This window comes from Myotis nattereri (genome assembly GCF_964212035.1).
Source record: "Myotis nattereri genome assembly, chromosome: 1".
NCBI classification, from domain to species: Eukaryota; Metazoa; Chordata; class Mammalia; order Chiroptera; family Vespertilionidae; genus Myotis; species Myotis nattereri.
In genome coordinates, this window is record NC_138075.1 from 81741297 (window position 1) to 81761258 (window position 19962).

The 19962-nt window shown below is 36.8% G+C and overlaps 1 long non-coding RNA gene across 1 annotated transcript in view; it reads left to right on the top strand.

Annotated features, from left to right (window-relative positions):
* The window catches only part of LOC308526573, a 667011-nt gene that overhangs the window by 278419 nt on the left and 368630 nt on the right, over positions 1–19962 (top strand). The gene's annotated exons all lie outside the window — the stretch shown is intronic.

Consider the following 19962-nt stretch of genomic DNA (forward strand, 5'->3'; position numbering starts at 1 on the left):
CAGATTTTCAAAAAATGGTGTTGGGAAAAATGGATAGCTACATGCAAAAGGATGAAATTGGACCACTGTCTTACACCATACACCTAAATTAACTTAAGATGGTTTATAAACCAGAAAGTAAAACCCGAAACCATAAAACTCTTAGAAGAAAACAAAGGTAGTGAGCTCCTTGATATAGGTTTTGGAGATGATTTTTAGAATCTGACACCAAAAGAATAAGTAACAAAAGCAAAAATAAACAAGCGGGTCTATATTAGACTAAAAAGCATCTGCACAGTAAAGGAAACCATCAAAAAAATGCAAAGGTAACATATGGAATGAGAGAAAATATTTGCAAACCATCTATCCTATATAATAAAAGCCTGATATGCAAATCGACCAAACAGCGGAACCACCGGCAGAATGACCGGTCACTATGATGCACACTGACCAGGGGTCAGACGCTCAACATAGGAGCTACCTCCAGCCCGGAGGCCCTAGGCCAGCCAAGGCAGGTATGAGCAGGGGCCCCCTATTGCCCTGCTGGTCACCCCACAGATCAGCCCTCATCACCAGTGTGGCCTAGGGATCCTATCTATGCACTAATTTCGTGCACTGGGCCTCTAGTATATATATAAAAGCCTAAGCGACTGTGCGTCCATTCGACCGTTCGACCAGTATCTATGATGCACACTGACCACCAAGGGGCAGACGCTCAATGCATAGGCATGGAACAGACTGATGAATCTCAGAGGGAAGGGGAGAGGGGGGAGGGTGGGAAGAGATTAACCAAGATCTTATATGTATACTAGAGGCCCGGTGCACAAAATAATGCACCGGTGGGGTCCTTTGGCTTGGCCTGCAGGGATTGGGCTGAAACCAGCAGTCTGACATCCTCTGCGAGGGGGCGCAGGCCAGGCTGAGGGACCCCACACATCAGGCCTCTAATATATTTGATAAAGGGCTAATATTCAACTAAATAGCAAAAATTAACAACCCAATTAGAGAAGGGGCTAATACTCAACTAAATAGCAAAAAACTAAGAGACTAAGAGTCCAGTTACAGAATGAGCAGAGGACTTCAATAGACAGTTTCTAAAGAAGACATACAGATGACCACCAGGTATATGGAAAGATGCTCAACATCATTAATCATCAGCGAAATGCAGTTCAAATCCATAATGATATATCATCTCACACATGTTAGAATGGCCCTTATCAAAAAGACAAAAGTAAGTGTGATGAAGATGGCAAGAAAAGGGAACCCTTTTGCACTTTGCTAGAAATGTAAAATGGTGCAGCCACTATGGAAAACAGTCTTGAGGTTCCTCAAAAAATTAACAATAGAACTACCATATGATTCAGCTATTCTACTTCTGGCTATTTATCTGAAGGAAAAAAAAAAACACCTGAAAAGATAAAAGATATATACACCCTCTTATTTATTGCTACATTATTTACAATAGCCAAAATATGGAAACAAGCTATGATGGCTGAATAAATAAATCGTCACACACACACCACACACACACACACACACACACACACACACAGGAATGTTATTCAGCCATAAAAAAAGAATGAAATCTTACCATTTGTGACAACATGGATAGATATTCAGTGTATTATAAAATAAGTCAGAGAAAGACAAATATTGTTTTGATTTTTCTTATATGTGGAATCAAAGAAAAACAATCATAGATACAAAATGAAATATAAAATGTGAATTGGCTAATGAAATCAGAAATAAAGAACTCACCTTTCCATAAAAGTAAAACAAATTCTCCAGCCCCAGACTGTATTTTTTTCAAGGACTCTGTTAAAACAGTGTGTTATCCAGTGTACCATTCTTAGTGTTAACTCTTTCCTACACCAAATTTTACTAGATTTCACAATTCTCTCAACATCTGTCAAAGTACCACAATGTCTAGAATTACAATACAGGCAAAATACCCTTGAAAATGATTTCTGGTGAGATAGTTTGAAATTATAATTGCTCACAGACACCAACTGAATAAGAGATTATTATGTGTTTGTACCAGTGAACTACTGACGTAATAACAATATATAAATAAAAAGCAGCTCTGCCCCCTCCCCTCGCATCTCCAATTCAGTAGCTTATAACAAGGTTATTCTCACCCTCACAGGTTTGTGGGTAAATTTCTGTTCAGCTGATCTAGGCTGGGCTAACCTCAGTGGCTCTGTTTCAGGCTGGGAGTTGTCTGGGTTTGGTTCCAGACTCATGTTTGCTCAGACTTTGGTCTACCTCTCATGTGTCTCATCCTCCTTGGGGTATGCTTTCCTCAAGGTTAAAAAAAAAGGAGTACAAGGACAAGCCCAAATCCATGAGCACATTTTAAGTTTCTGTTTTTGTCATGTCTACTAACCTTTTTCCCCTGCCAAATCCAATCATATGGCCAAATCCAATACCAACGTGATGGGGAAATACACATTGCTCATTTTCATGAGAAGTACTGCAGAGTCACATAGTAAAAGGCATGGACACATGGAGAAAGTGAAAACATGAGAATGATTCAATCTAGCATGGTGTTCACTAATCTTTTATTCTTAAGCAAGCAATTAAATTATATTTGCCTTGCAGAGAGGTGGACCTGTGCTACTGAATGATGCCGGTAAAATGTGGATGGAGTGTTGAATGCCAATTCCATGGTTGGGCTTATATAAAACCTCTCATACGTGATCTCTCTTTATTCTTCTGTTGGCTGAATGTGCAGGGGCTCTAGGCCCTAAAATAATATGCCTGATTTACACGATGGAAGGAATCGGGAGCCTCATTTTATATAATGGGATTTCTAAGTAGCCCAGCAGTGTTCTATGGCATTAGGGATGAATAAACTTTTATTGTGTAAATCTTAGATTTTTGGCATTATATGTGATAGTAGCCAGCCTACCATCTTTGACTCAGCGACGTCTTAAAATCTGTCATTAATATTTAAGTGTCTAAAATAATTTTACTCATGGCTCAAATAAGACAGAGAGACCATTTTCAGCAACTCTGTCAAGAATGAGGTGGATGTAGTAGGACATGTCTGAGAAGGCACTTCATTTGGCAGATGGAGAGGAGAGTGTGGTTAGACTTAGAAGGCTGTTACTCAAGATAGGATGGATGGCCCTGACCGGTTTGGCTCAGTGGATAGAGCATCGGCCTGCGGCCTCCAGGGTCCCGGGTTCGATTCCAGTCAAGGGCATGTACCTTGGTTGTGGGCACATCCCCAGTGGGGAGTGTGCAGGAGGCAGCTGATCGATGTTTCTCTCTATCGCTCTCCCTTCCTCTCTGTAAAAAATCAATAAAACATATTAAAGAAAAAGATAGGATGAATTTCAGTGGATGCATATGCATAGTTCAAGGTGTTCTCACACTGAGTTATTTGAAAGAAGTGGTTGGGGAGCAATTAGAAGAGCTATGGGTAAATTTACTATTTTAATTTAATTCCCTTCCCACAAAAATTAATACCTACTACATGGGGAAATTTCAAATTGTAGAGAAGGATATACAATTAAAAGCTATTCCCTTGTTTCTCTCCAGATATAACCAGGTTATTGATTTCCTATATGAATCATCAAAAATTTTTTTTTCTGTATGCACACCCAACATATGAGATGTCTAGCCCTGATTTTTGGTCCTGGTATGAATCCTGATCCCTATAGTTTTAAAAATTGAGGCTAGATCTAAACCTTTTTCATCCACTGCTATATAACTAATGCCAGATGGTACCTTGACAATATCTGAGGTGATGCTGTGTGACAGTACCTATTGTGACGCTCAGAATTTATGCTTCAAAGGTTTTATGACTTGGGGAAGATGCCAAATTTCCATCTAACCAAAAAATATTATGTTCATTCTAAATGCAATGTTAAAATATTCAAGTTTACTTTGATTTATTTCTACTTGGAATGCAATCTGGAATTTTGGAATTTATGTTTTCTGAAGCAAAATGATGCATGATTGCAGGTAAAATTATGTAATTTTGTGAGTAGGAGAACAAGGGTGTATGATTTGAATCTAAGTTATTCCACTCACTATTCCATAACTGCCTTGGGTTAGAGCACATTTCCCTTCAAGTGACAGGGTCTTCTGTGCACCTTTACCTCTGCTTCGGGGCCTGAGAGTTGCGTTTCTTGAAGCTGAAAAACCACCCTGTGTGAGGAATTGTGAGAGGTCATTGGTACCATGACATCCAGATGGCTTTGAAATTTTGAAGAAGCTCGGTGTGCAGGCTGCTTGAAATCAAGGGCAGATTTGAAACCATATGGGATTGTTTTAGTCCAGAAAAGTTAAAATTTATAAAGATAAATGACTAAAAATAAACGCACTCTTGGGCAGTGTCTAGGGGAGGAACAACCTCTCAGAGCTTGGAATACTGGGTTCTTGGCTACTTGTTATAAAAATGTGAGTCCCTCCTCTTCACCTCCCCTCTCCTCCCCTTTCTTGGCCTCCAGTGACCCTCCTGTTTGTTTCCTGCTTGCATTTTTTTTTCTGAATGGGGACTTTATAATTTGTTGTTTACTGTCTCTGGTGCAGGGACTGTACTGTCAGGTCTGTTGAAAGACTGCCATGAAAAGGGTCAGCATAGTCATTTGTTTTTTTATGGAACCTCCTCTCTATTCTGGCAAAGCCTTAAATCATACCCTTGTTCTGTTACACAAAGTAATAGGCAAAATGTGTATCTAAAACAGGAGAAATAAAACGTCATTCAAAAATCCCTCACAGATTTGTTTATTTTAATCTCACCTTTAATCACAAGTAGAATTATTCTTTATTCACAAATACAGTGAATCTAAGCTGTTAGCTGAGCATTTAGTGGAACATCTACCCAGTAAGCTTTGCTTATGTTGCAGACAGCTACCCTGAGGAGTGATTTGAATTTAAATGTGATTCCCTTATTAGTTTCTGCTAACTGCAAATATCCCAGGCACTTAATTAAGTGGCTGAGTAATGTATGAATGCTCACTTCTGCTTGTCATGCAGAACAAAGTGATGTATTTATATTCCATGCACAATATGAAATTTAATGACACAGGCAACAGTAATTTAGAAAACCTTTGTTTTTATTGTCCTTGTTTTTGCTTAAGCAATTTCTCTGCTTTGTCATAGTTTGGCCAGGACAGTGATATAAGACTTGGTCCAAATGTTAGCTGTTGGCAAGTGACATTTCCTAATAAACCAGAGGTTTCTTTGTGCATCTGATTTGGTGGGTTTTCATTAACTATGCTATTTTGGCTTTTGTTCCTCACTTTAATTTTTAATTTAATAGCAGAGAACTATTACTTTGCATGGCTGCTTAGCCACTGAAACAAAAGGGAAAATATAGACTCCGCTAAGATTGGAATGAATATAATGAGTTGCAAAGTAAACAAACAAAAAAGCAACCGACCTGCTTTGTTTGAGCACTGGCGTGTGGGAAGCAGAAATGTTGAGGCCGAGTCTCCTGGCAAGTGCTTCAGGGGATCTTTTTCGTGCCTTTAGGTTTTCTAAAATTAATATTTATTTTTTACTTCAGGAATCTAAAAAAGCCTATAATTTTTTGTTTGGCATTCAAGGTCAGCCCCAAAGATAGTATCCCAGTGTTTGTTTATCTGAATTGCTCTGGATCTCTCTTAAACTCACATAACAATACTTCAAATACCTGTAAATTAAATGCTTATGTTTTGTCACTTTAAACTGGGCTGTGCATATGTTTGGTCTTGGACAGCTGTTCGGCTTGTCCGATGGTGCTATTGTGGTGCCAAGCAGAAGGAATTCATGTCCTTCTATTTCAGCTCCTTTGCTCCAGTGTGAGGTTGAGAGACTTCTTTAATTAGTGTCTCAGCTCTGTCTGTTCTGGAAATCCTAACCTCAATTAGTTGACTCTCTTTATTTAGACAGTTTCATTTGTTTCCTAATGGACTTAGGGGGTGGTGAATTGGGTCAGAGTGGCGGCATATTACTCCCTGGTATAAAATGTATTTTACATTCTGAATTCTGTGCTACAAGAAAGCTGCAGCATTCATCTGAACTATCACTCCTGGCCTATGGGGAACTGTGTGTAAATTACATCCCCCTGCTTTCACATACCTGCATCTCTTTCCTGTCAGCTTCAGGCACACTCTACCCATGCCCACCCAAACCAGGTGGAGTGACGTCAGGCTGCTGGGAGACCACTGCTGCACACTTCCTGTCAGAGAAGCCCTCCTGCACGGTACATTCTTGGCAGTGCTGTTCCTTAGTGCCTCGATAACCATAAACTGCTGCTCTGTGTAAAATGATTCTTGCATTCTGCAAAATTCATAGCTTTATTTGAAAATATCTCAGTCTCGCTAGTAGCTTTCTGCTCCTCTCCTATCAAACCCCAATTTTAGACTGACAAGTCTCTGAGCAAGGGAGTGGGGAAACACTGGAAAAGCAGCAAAAAGGCCAGGAGCTGTTGTCATCTAATTTCTGTGCACCTGCATTTGATGGGCTTTCTCTCGCTGGCTCTGAAATCAAATCTTCCGTCTTAGCCCCTTTTAGCCACGGTGACCTCACCATATGCCCCTGGCTGGAGAGAAGCCCAGCTTGGCTGCTTGTGATCATCGTCCACATATGTTGCGGGGAGGGACCCCGGAAGGTGGCTGACACGATTCCTTCAGCCGGCAATCCCTTTAGGGAAAAGAAAGAGGCTCCCTTATGCCTGCTTTAACTGCTACAGACTGTTTGCATACTCTAGCTAAAAGTGACCATTGCCGACAGTGGCAACTTACCTTTACCCTCCAGCTACAGAGCTCAGCTGGTGGATCTCATCCATCTTGGCAGAGATATAGCCTTTTTTTTTTCCTTTTTATTCTCTTTATAAAGAGCAGCATCTCTCAATATTTAACTAATCAGCAGTGACAAGCCCTGTTTGACTGCTCACTTCTCCAGTGAAACGTCCAGCTTTTAGGCATCAAGATGAGTGAAGCTCTCTTCTGTGTGGGCCAGTTTGTTTGTCAGTGACATGAGAGCATTGCCTGGGGTGTGCACTGGGTGAGGCTTGTCAGTTGAGATATAATTTTGCTCTTTGGATGGATTTCCTAACTAGTTACTGAAAGGTTATAGTTGGTAGTGCAAGGACAGGCTAAATAGCAATCTCTGACAGTGAATAAAAAAAATTGAATTTATTTAAAGAAATGGGAGTGGAGCTAGCCAAAGGGAAGGGTTACACAGCACCAAGCCAAAGGGTATTGGGTGGATGATGGCAACCCCTCGGAGTTGGAGTCTCCTCCTCATATGCAGCCACTGCGGGAAGCTTGTGTCATCAGTGGGTTTGGGGGGCTTGGTTGGTGGGCTTGGGCAGTGGGGTTGAGTCAACACAAATGTGGTTGTACAAGTGGGTGCTTCTTGGAAGTTTTAGTTCCATATATAGTTTGATTCCTGGTGTTTGGCATTTCCTGCCCAACAAGTCTTCCTGGTCTTTGTTCTCCTGTGGTGGGGAAGCTTACAAAATGGCTGTTAAGAATTACATATTGCCTTGCAAGTCCTAATAATAGTTCTACAAGCTGAAGATAATATATATATATATATATATATATATATATATATATATATATATATACAGACTTTTTAATGCATATGTAAATACAAAGCAATCAGGTCTGTCTACATTCAAATTTTCCCAGTTGTCCTAATAATGTTTCTCAATAGCTGCTCCCCACCCCAAGTAGAAATATATATATATATATATATATATATATATATATATATATACATATCTCCTCCTAACTTCATTGGTCTCTTTTTTATTTGAACATCTGAGTATACCATGATACCAAAATATCACAGGATATGAAAGATACTTAAATGTCCAGTTCACACATCCATCTGGTGATTAAATCCTAGCCATAGTACCTTTCTAGGTACTGTCATCCAGTCTAGGTTTGAATGCTTTCAGAACCAGGAGACTTAGGCTATTCAAAAGCAGATGATTCTGCCATTAGTTAATTCTGTTATATAGGTTGCCCCTACTCTAACACATACATACACATACATGTTCGCACACACACACACAAAGCCCTTGCCACTGTCAACAAAAGGTGGCTGCCACCAATCTAATGCTTACAGGAATCATTAATCTGGGGAACATTAAAAAGAGAATCTTTATTAAGATGAACTGTTTGCAAACCAAGGAAACAGCCTCTGGTAGTAAACAAAAATATGTTCCACAAAGACAAATGATAGGGGAGGAGTAGGGTTGCTTTTAAAGAGGTATGAAAATAAGGAATTCAAATTTTCTCAGTCTGATTGGTTCAAATAGCACTGTTCTAATTGGTCAGAATCATACCTTCTGACTGGTCATTGTGGAGCTGTTCCAATTGGTCAGTAAATATGAAAATGAAGATATAGTTGTTTAGTTCTGATTGGACAATGTAGGTCTCAGCCCTGTGGTTGAAAGATGATTTCAGGAACTCCTTTATAAGGCTTGGCTCAAAGACAGAAACACAATGCAAGAGACTGGCAGCTCAGTCCATGGATTTCCCCTAAAATGCAGAGTTCATCTGAGACTCTTGTCAGCAATGGCTGCTAGGCTCTGATTATGAATTTGAGCCCAATTGGATCACCTTTCTCCTTTCCTGTACAGTTCGGAGCATAGACATAAGATGAATCATTTGCTGAATCTTGCTAAAGTCCAGCTCCAGATTTCTATATCAGCCTATCAAGATATTGTTTTATCCTAGTCTGGTATCCAAGGTATTTATTCTCTCCTCCTTCTTTGAAATCTTTAAGTGTAATTGGTACATGTATACTGAGAGTTAGTAGACTAGTACTGTAGTGTCATTGTGGGTGTGAGCCTGAGTTCCTGTCTGGCGCTGCTCTATAACCAGTTGTTGAGACTTTGAGCTACTTACTAGACTCTTTCTGAATCTAAAACTTTTTTGTTTCTTTTATATGGTAAAGTTTCTATATTTTTCCTTCAAACTTAGTATAACCTTTTATTTTTTTTTAATAAAAAGATATACCGGGTGGAGCAAAAGTAGGTTTACAGTTCGTTGTATGGAAAATGATATAATAATTAATCTATAATAATAAAAGCATAATATGCTAATTAGACCGGACAGACAAACAACTTTCTGGACATCCTTCCTGATGATGTCCTGCAAGAGCTGAACTTCTTGCACAGATTTCATGCATCGGGCCTCTAGTCAATAATAATGGAAGAATAAACTATGTTTCACCTAGTAACAACTGCAAACCTACTGTTGCCCCTCCTGCGTAGGATAAGCTTTGAATTATTTTCCAAATTGTTAAACCATAAGAAGCAAGTAGTCATTTTTTAAAAACCACATTATTAAAATATGATTGACATGTTTAATGCATACAACTCGATGAGTTTGGGGATATATACAGCTGTGAAACGAATCGTCACTGCCATCAAGGCCATAGACATACCCACCACTTCCCAAAGTTTCCTACCATTCACTTTGTTATTATGCTATTGTTATATTTTTTAGAGTTTAAGTTTTTTATCTATAAGAAATGGAGCTGATGATAGTACTATTTTATAGAGTGTTTTTCAAGACTACAGATATAATCTAGAAAAAAATGCTTTGCAAAGTGTTTTGCACATACCTGGGGTTTAATAAATGCCATTATTAATTATTATTATTATTACTTCCTATCCTATATTCAAATTGAGGACCAACATGTTTATTATTATTGAAATGAGGCCAGGCTCTTTTAATATATGTCTAGATATTGTTCAAGTTGGTATGGGTTAATTTAGTAAAATATTTGGGCATACTTTTTTTTTTTGTTTTTTAAGTTAGAAACATAGCTAGATGCCCTGGCATTCAGATAATTTTTCTCTTCTTTCTCACATGGCTATCCTGGAGAGTTATTTCATTTGCAATAAAGACATACAAGATAGACTGTTAGTATTTGTTCTCTGTGTACATAGATTATTAGGACCACTTCTTTTGTTCATCTAAACATTCCTTTTATTTTGAGTTCTCTGTAGTATTTTCCATAAACTATTTCAAACAGAATCTACCTATATTCTGTTTTTGAAAATGTTAGCTACATTGATCATCTCCATTTTTCTGTTTTCTCCAGTATTCATTTGTGATCACCTTCCATGCCAATATTCTCTTTTGCAAATGCTCCTTTAAGCTTCTCTTCCATGAATGTTGAGAGTTGTTAAAAAAACATTTTGCATTGTTAAATGAAGAGAGGAAATCCATAACAATTTTATCTCACAACCCAGACTTAGGTCTCTCTAGAACCTGAGATTCAGAGAAGTGATTCAGTAAAATATGTTCAGAAATGGAAAACATTTTTATGGTAGCTCAGGACACATATGTTCAAGTACTGTTTGTGTAGTACCTGCATTAACTATTGGGGTATAATACAAAGTAAGAGAAATTTATTGAGCACTATGTGCCTGGTATTGTTTGGGCTCATTTTATAAACCTCATTTTACTTGCTTTCTAAAACAACATCACAATGTAGAGTGACATTGTTGACATTTTATTCAGGAATAAACTGAATTTTGAGAGACTAAAGCAGTGGTTCTCAACCTGTGGGTCGCGACCCCTTTGAGGGTTGAAAGACCCTTTCACAGGGGTCGCCTAAGACCATCGGAAAACACATATATAATTGAATATTGTTTTTATGATTAATCACTATGCTTTAATTATGTTCAATTTGTAACAATGAAATTGGGGGTAACCACAACATGAGGAACTGTATTAAAGGGTCGTGACATTAGGAAGGTTGAGAACCACTGGACTCAAGGAACTTGCTCACCACACTTATAGTAAGTAGGTAGCAGGGTCTGGATTCAAATTAAGGTCTTACAAATTTCTTTTGGCTATTACATAGTTGAGAAACATGTGTGCATCTTATGCATAAATTAGATATTATATATGTGAAAATTGTAAATTAGTATCACTAGTCAGTTTTTAATAAATGCTCTAGGGGTAAGCATACTGAACACGTAAAAGATTTTCAGGTAGAAGTTACTTAGAATCTAACATATATAGGATGCGGTTCTCTTTTTCTAACATTCCTGAGATGACACTGGCTTGGAGAATTAAAATAGTGGTGGTTGTGGTAATGATAGTGGTAGTGGTAAATGTTTTAAAAGAAAATGATTTATGGTGATGGAAGGAGACTTGGCTTGGGGTGGTGGACACCCAATATAATATACAGAGGATGTATTATAGAATTGTACATCTGAAACCTACATAATTATATTAACCACTGTTACCCCATAAACAACAAAAAAAGAAGAAAATTATATTCTGTTAAGTTCAATTTCAGTTTGCTGAAACCAACCAAACTAAACATGGTCTTCTTTGAATAACTTTAGAAGATTAGCCAAATTCACAATTATGAATGCCATAGGAATAACTATAGAAGAAATTTTTTATGTAAGAAAGCTGTAACTTTACTAATCAAATTTTTCTGTCTGTTGGAAAGGAAAAAAAAGTTAATAGGTTGTCCCACCTGCTAGTTTAAATGTATTTTACACCCCTGACAAGTCTCTGCAGAAGTCTCACTAATCACATGTTGGCAAAAGAAAAAGCAATGCTGGCAACCCTGCTTTCCTCCTCTTCTCATGATACAGCACCCTCTACTTCTAGGAGCATCTCTGTGTGTAAGCCAACTGTCTGGTTATATATATATATATACATATATATATATATATATATATATACACACACATATATATATGTATATATATATATTAATGATATATATTACACCAGACTAAAATTGCTAATGTGTAGCTGGTGTTAGCAAATTAGCATGATCATAATGCATCTTTACATTTGATGATACAGGAATAACCTCGCATTGCTATAGCGACAAGTGGTTACTCCCCAAGATGTGGAAGGGGAATGAAGATTTTTAAATGAGTTCAGTGTTTCTCCTTGCAAAGTAAATGGTATTTCTGGAATTGAAAGCTCAGTCAAGTTCCAAATAAAGGCCTAGTGTTGTTAAACATTAAACTAAGGAACATTAAAATTTCAAAGTTTATTTCAGCAATCTTTAATTCAAATCAGGCAGTGCTAAACTGAAAGTAATTATGGGCACTCCCAGACAGGAGCTGGGTAGAGTTTTTATGGAGTCGATGTAAAATCGAGGATATTCTTTGGCAATAGCTTAAGCAGTTTCCTTGTTTGGGAGCGCCTATTGGTTGTTTGTGATTGGATGTTCTTAAGCCTCATTTTTTCACATACAGGCGCATTGACTCTGGCTTAGATTTAGTGTGCTTAGTAGGCTACCAAAGCATGAGAGACACCTAGGTCTAATGGCCTTCTTATTTGGTTACTTTTACAGTGTGAGTCTCTGGGGAATAGTCTCATTGCTGCTTCTCATAGCTTTCTTCTTTCACTAAGAACAGTGGTTCTCAACCTTCCTAATGCTGCGACCCTTTAATACAGTTCCTTATGTTGTGGTGACCCCCAATTTCATTGTTACAAATTGAACATAATTAAAGCATAGTGATTAATCACAAAAACAATATGTAATTATATATGTGTTTTCCGATGGTCTTAGGCGACCCCCGTGAGAACCGCTGACTAAGAACAAGGGGATGAGGCCAGTCAACCTCTGCATTTTACTGAACCTTCAGAAGCATTTCCAAGTTACTTAAACTCTTGTTTAACAGAAATATGCTATGGGAGTGCCCTAGCCCCTGCCTGTATCAAAACTCCACCCTGTGTGCCCCTAGGCCAGTGATGGCGAACCTATGACACGCGTGTCAGAGGTGACACGCGAACTCATTTTTTTGGTTGATTTTTCTTTGTTAAATGGCATTTATATACATAAAATAAATATCAAAAATATAAATCTTTGTTTTACTATGGTTGCAAATATCAACAAATTTCTATATGTGACACCGCACCAGAATTAAATTAGGGTTTTTCAAAATTCTGACACGCCGAGCTCAAAAGGTTCGCCATCACTGCCCTAGGCCATGATCAAAGATCTGAGCTGAGGGCCAGTCTCATAATCTAAGGCAGTGGTTGGCAAATCGCGGCTCGCGAGCCACATGCAGCTCTTTGGCCCTTTGAGTGTGGCTCTTCCACAAAATACCACGTGCGGGCTCGCATGTACAGTGAGATTGAAACTTCGCAGCCCATGCGCAGAAGTCTGTTTTTGGAAAGGAGATAGACGAAACAAGTATACAAGACGCCTGTGGATGGGAGAGTTGGAAGGGGTCGACCTCAGTGAATGTACCTCAATCAGATTGAGGACATTTTTAGCAAAGGCCACCTTAGGAGTACCCTAATTAAGTTAATAACAATGTACCTACCTATATAGTTTAAGTTTAAAAAATTTGGCTCTCAAAAGAAATTTCAATCGTTGTACTGTTGATATTTGGCTCTGTTGACTAATGAGTTTGCCGATCACTGATCTAAGGGAATTTGGAGTTCTGATCCAATGATTTATTGCCTGCTCTAATGGCTGCCAATCCTGGTTAGAAACACCTGTGAACATTTCTCTGAAAATATTATTCAGATTCCTAATCCTGTGAGTATTACTCTGGAACCCTGTATTTTTAAGAAGCATTTCAGACAATTTTCTTGAGTAGCAACATTTTCAGCCACTACTCTAATAAAGGGTTGGATGGCACCATCCCACTCTCTCCTAGTTTTGCTCTTTTTCTCTCTCTCTCACTCTCCACAAGTATTTTAAAACGCTTACTATAAACCAAGCATCATTGTGTACAGGCCAATAAGACCCTTTCCTGCCCTCAGAGATGTTATAGTTTCTCTTATTCTGTGTATTGTCCTCTTCAGGAATAGTTTTCATTCTGTCCTCCTGAATAAAACTTCCTTGCTCTGTACCAACAGTGGCAAAGTAGACATATTTTATGTCCATCCAGCCCCATCACATTCCAATTACCCTGTTACCAAAAACAAAACAAAAGCTCTATTGAACCTCTTTTAAGAGCTATTTTCTAGCCCCTTTACCTTCTTTTTGGTTCTCTTCATGATTGTTCTATATTCTACAGATGATTACATGACTAGTAAGTAGATTCAATATGTATATTTATAATCTTATTTTAAAGCACATTAATGCACAATTAAACAGTGAGAGCTATCTTCTTTCATTTACTTGAACAAATCTTCCAGCAAATAGGAGGGGGAATAAAAAATTTTGTTGACATCCTTTCCAGCCCTGGTATTTTACCACTGAGCTTATTCATTATACCCATCTCTGAAGCTCAACAGATAATCACTCATAGAGGTCTGCCTGAAAATAGAGATCTTAAACTTATATATGACATGTTTATCTACTTTCCCTCTTAGTCAAATACAGACACACACATACACACATTTTCTCTCTCTTCATACCCCTCCCCACACACACAGACACTATAACACAATTTGCAACATGGCTCTGCAAAGATTGTTGGACCTCACACTCTGTATAGATTTTACTGCAACATTTTGTGCATAGTCAAATGTTTCTTCTTAACCAATCAAGAACATCACAATGTATTCTCTACTTCCTAAGTCTTTCTCAGGAAGATTTGTGTCCTGGAAAGCATTCCTTTGTACTATGATTCAATTTGATACTCTATCTCTGTCTCTCTCTCTTTTTTTTTTCTAATCCTCACCTAAGGATATTTTTCCATTGATTTTTAGAGAGTTGAAGAGAGGGAAAGACAGAGAGAAACATTGATCTGACAGAGACACATCTATTGGTTGCCTCTTGCATGAGCCCTGACCAGGGCCCAGACTGGAGAGGAGCCTGTAACCGAGGTACGTGCCCTTGACCAGAATTGAACCCAGGACCCTTCAGTCCACAGGATGATTCTCTATCCACTGAGCCAAACCAGCTAGGGCTTGCTACTCATCTCATCAAGGTGTGGTTGGCTACAACAGAACTGCTTAATATGTCACGTGACATATTTTTATTCCTGATGTGGAACACCAGTTATAATATTGAACAATTTCTTTCTTGGTGATTCTCACACTGTCGCCCACATTTGAAAGGTAGTTTTTTGTTTTTTGTTTTTTGACATGCCTCTAGAAATAAAACTGTGGCTCTCTGGCATTTATTTATTTATTTATTTATTTATTTATTTATTATAAATGCACGTACACAGCTTTTAACTTAACAAACAAAAACAACAACTTCATGCTCAAAGGCTGATTTGTTTTCATTTGAATTTTCAAAAAACAACTGTGAAAGCTGTGGTGCTAAATTTTTTTTTCTAAGAATATATACATATATTTTTTTTCCTTGTCTAAAAATAACTGAGGGGTTGAAATGTAAGTTTTCTACTCTCTGTTTCTAACATTGTGGAGAAATAAATATAGACTTCAAGATTATAAAAAAAGACTGTCTTTTAAACAAACAGGTTAGTTTTCTTTGCAATAATGTGTTTATTTTATTTAGTTTTCCTGTTGAGCTCACAGGTAATCATGTGGGGGGACTCTACCTATCGAGGTTTATATATTCCTGTTCTCCAACAATATGGAAGAATACTGCTCTATGTTCAGGTTGCCTTTCTCAGTACCTGTGAAACCTGCAGTTGTGCCTCTAGAGCCACAGCCTAAGCCCATTTTCTCATTTGACCATGTTGTCTCATCCCCCAAAAGCACTTTGAAATGCAAATCCTCTGAAAAGGCAAGCCCTCCCATTCCAGCTCCCCTAGCCTCTCCTCCTTCCTCAAATCCCTTTTGGGCGAAGTCTCTGAAACAGAGTTTAGTTATTTTGTACTCTTCAAGTACATGGCATGATTATGAAAAACAGAGTTTCTTCTTATGCTTTTTTGATCAGAGAATGAAGTGCAATGGATTGTAAACAAGTACATTGTTTGGGGTGCTACTACTTTCTAAAATTCAGAGTAATACAGTGCATCGTATGGCCAAAGTTCTTATTATTTTGCATTATCAAGATTATTTAGAGTATAATTCTTTCAGATTTCTAAAGTGGGAATAATTGGGCCATAGAGAAATTAATTGTAAAAATGTCTTACTCTCTCTGATGACGGTTATATTTTATGATACGTGTTTGCTCTTAAATTGTACATTGAAATTTTATATTTTGTATCAGTATTCATATGTCTAAATCACTTGTTATTTTAAGAAGTAGCTGTTGCCTACTGAGTCATTACATGTAATTAAAACTATCATTCTTTTCATAAAATAGATCATATACCAACTGTAAGTTTAAATATGCCGCATTATAATAAATCTTGAGAGTCTTCTTGACATAAATTCAGGAGTTTGCTGGAGGACACAGAAATCCTATTATGACTAATAAAATACATATATTCATTATTTATTCCACTCATCTCCACACAAATCCACACAATTTAAAGTTCTTCAGTTGGAGCAGGGACATAGTTTCTGGGAACTACTCATGTCATCTATGCCAGGTTCAGTTTCCCTGGAAAGGTCCTAAATTAGATAACCCTTCTTAGCTTTGCTCAAACTCAGACTTCTCTAAAATTTCTTTAACATTAGCAATTTCCTTTCAGCCACATAGTATTCTATATATGTGCTAGAACGATAGGAAAGGCTGTATACATGTAATTCCCCAGCTACTTAAAACTATCATTCTAGGTAGTAATAACATAAATATTTTATTTTTCAAAGCAATTGTATTATTGAATTTACAATTTAATATAAGTATTCTCATTACTTAACACACTACCTGGATCAGAGTAAGCTCTCAATTTGTGTATTAGTCAAGTTATCTAGCTCCAAGGTGAATGAGATCTGTATTAAGGACAAAGGACATGATTATATAAGTGCAAACTTTGTCTATCTTACTCAGACACCAAAGGGAAGGAAAGCTTGCATACATAGAATTTTTGACATCTAAGAAGAGTTCATTTTTCCAAGGTATTTTATTTGAAAAGGTATTATGGTATCACTCAAAGTTCAAGTACTCGAGATTGAAAAGACTGCTGTTATGGTTTTGGTTCCATAACCTTAAGGTTGTAACCAAATCTCTTTAGACCTCATCTTTATAACCATAAAATAAAAAAGGTTGGGTTAAAGATAATTTTTAAGGTCACTTTAAAAATTCTATCAGAGAACATGTGTTTACTAACACGGAAGTGATCTATTAGAGATGGAAAATGTGATTCTAAAATGTCTTTTTACTGTTTACTTCTCCCGGAGATGCATTAAGAGAAAATATCGTTTTCCTTGAACAAGTTGGAAAAGGTCAACAGATATAACTTGGTGCAGATATATCTTAGTGCATAATTGGAGTGGATGGAGAGGACTAGGTAAAGGTTCCAGACTAGGAATTTGTGTAGTTCATTCTCTACTTACAGTTTTTATTAATTGTGTTATTGCTCTATTAATGATATTAACATACCTTGCACCTGAGCTCCTACAGAGGATTGAAGGAGAGTATGTAGCTTTTAAGTTAGCAGGCTTAATTCATTTATTCAAGTTATGTTCATTGAGTGTTGATGCGGAAACTGCCCGGCAATTTCTCAGCTTGTTCACTGATTAGTTTTCTCATGTCAGGCAAGTTATTGAACTTCTTTAAATCTATTTCCTCTTTTTTAAATTAAAAATAAAATTCTGAAGACTAAATGAGATGATATATATAGGGCATCCCCATAAAATATATGCACACACTTTAAATAATTATAAAAATGGTGTTTATTAAAATACATTTCATTTTCTAAATTGAGCTATCAGCTATTAAAGTGTATATATATTTAGGGGGTGCAACTGTGTATATATAGCTTTGAGCCTAGAAGATAGTACACATTCAATAGATGTTAGGATGGCTAGTTCTTGTTGCTGTACTCAAACATATGCATATAAAATGATACCATACATAACTAAGGACTTAAGAGTGACTAATCTTTGGAAAGACAGTTTTTAATAAAAGTTGATAAATGGAAAAAATACTCAGGCATTTTTTAGATCATACTTGTCAGAAGTGTGCAATGTATACAGTTAGTAAAACATTTCATGACAAAAAAATTTAAGTTAGTGTGGATCTCAATATCCTCAGATTGTAGGTAGAATATTGTGATTCAAAATACTTATGTTTAAGTGGTTCCTATGACTGTGAGTATATGATTAACATAATAAGTGGTATATCTTATTCATTTCAACACAGATTATTAGTATTATTAATCTCCTAAATATGGAGTTCTTTAGACTCTTGCTTTATATTCAAGGGCAAGATATTTTTATATAGTAACAAAATATCAATACTGTTATGCACTAACAAGTAAACTTGGTATTGTTGAACTCTATCTTGTTATGAAGATGTTTAACTTTTGAAAAATGTTTATTTTTTAATTGTAGTCTACATTCAATATTACATTAGTTTCAGGTGTACAGCATAGTGGTTAGGCATTTATATAACCTGATGTGAGCCTCTGATAAGTCTAGTAACACTGAAGATGTTTAACTTTTGGTAAGAAATATTTATCAAGAAAGTTCAAAGTCAAGTTGGGGTGCTAAATCTTTATAAACGTACCTTATTCACCCTGGATGGTGTGGCCCAATTGATTGGAACATTGTCCCATGCACGTAAGGGTCACAGGTTGGATTCCAGTTCAGGGCACTTTCCCAGGTTGTGGGTTCGATCCTCTGTCGGGGCACATGTGGAAGGCAATTGATAGATGTTTCTCTCTCACATCGATGTTTCTCTTTCATTCTCTCTTTCTTCCTTCCTCTCTAAAAATCAATAAAAACATACCCTGGGGTGAGGATTAAAAAAAAAATAGTACCATACTCTAACATGTTATTATTTGAGACAAATTAATTCACATCTCTGGACGTAAATATAGAATAAAGAGTTTACATTTTAGCCCATCCAGCGTTTCTCAGTGGTTGAGCATTGACCCATGAACCAGGAGGTCACAGTGTGATTCCCATTCAGAACATATGCCAGGGATGTGGGCTCAATCCCCAGTAGGAGGAATGCAGGAGGCAGCCAATCAATGATTTCTCTCATCACTGATGTTTCTATCTCTCTCTCCCTCTCTCTGAAATCAATATAATTACATTTTAAAATATGTATTTTAAAATATAATTTAAGATAATATTTATTATCTCCCAAAGTCTCTTTTATTTCAAACAATGAGTCAACTGTTAAAAATATAATTTTATTTAATAATAAGAACAAAAAAACCCATGGATGATCAGACAGCTTAAACAAAAAAGAAAAGACCCTAAAACCTACCAACACTACATGAAAAATTAATAATAGAATAATAAAAAAGAAAATATTGGGACATGGAACCTATATGTACTTTTAAAGCAATCTTTTATTCTGGAAAAATGTTCCAACACTATAGTAGAACAAATAGAAAATAATTTGGTAAAAAATAAGAGTGTAACACTATTTCAATGCATGCTCAATTAAATTTATGTAGTAGAGAGCTTTAGGTTATTTATCTAAAATAGGACATATTTGTCCTTCTGTTTCCTAATAGCAAACACAATAAGACTAAAATGAGAATAGAATACATTTTATTTTAATTTTACATTTTATTTATTTATTTATTTATTTATTTATTTATTTATTTATTTATTTTTAGTTTATCTTATTGTTGAAAGTATGACAGATGTCCTCCCTTTTTCCCCTATTGATTCCCTCCACCTGCTCCTGCCCCCACCGAGACCTTCACTACACTATTGTCTGTGTCCAGGCCTTATGCATAAATGCAAATAAGTTATTTGGTTAATCTCTTCCTGCCCTCATTTCCTCCTTTTCCTCTGAGATTAGTCAGTCTGTTACATGCTTTCATGTTTATAGATCTATTTTGTTCATCAGTTTATATTGTTCATTAGATTCCACATCTAAGTAATATCATGTGATACTTGTCTTTTTCTGACTGACTTATTTCATCTCCAGGTCCCTCCATTCTGTCTCAAAGGGTAAGAGATCCTTCTTTTCGCAGCTGCATAGTATTCCATTGTGTAAATGTACCACAGCTTTTTTATCCATTTGTCCACTGATGGGCACTTGGGCTATTTCCATATCTTAGCTATTGTAAATAGCATTGCTTTGAATATA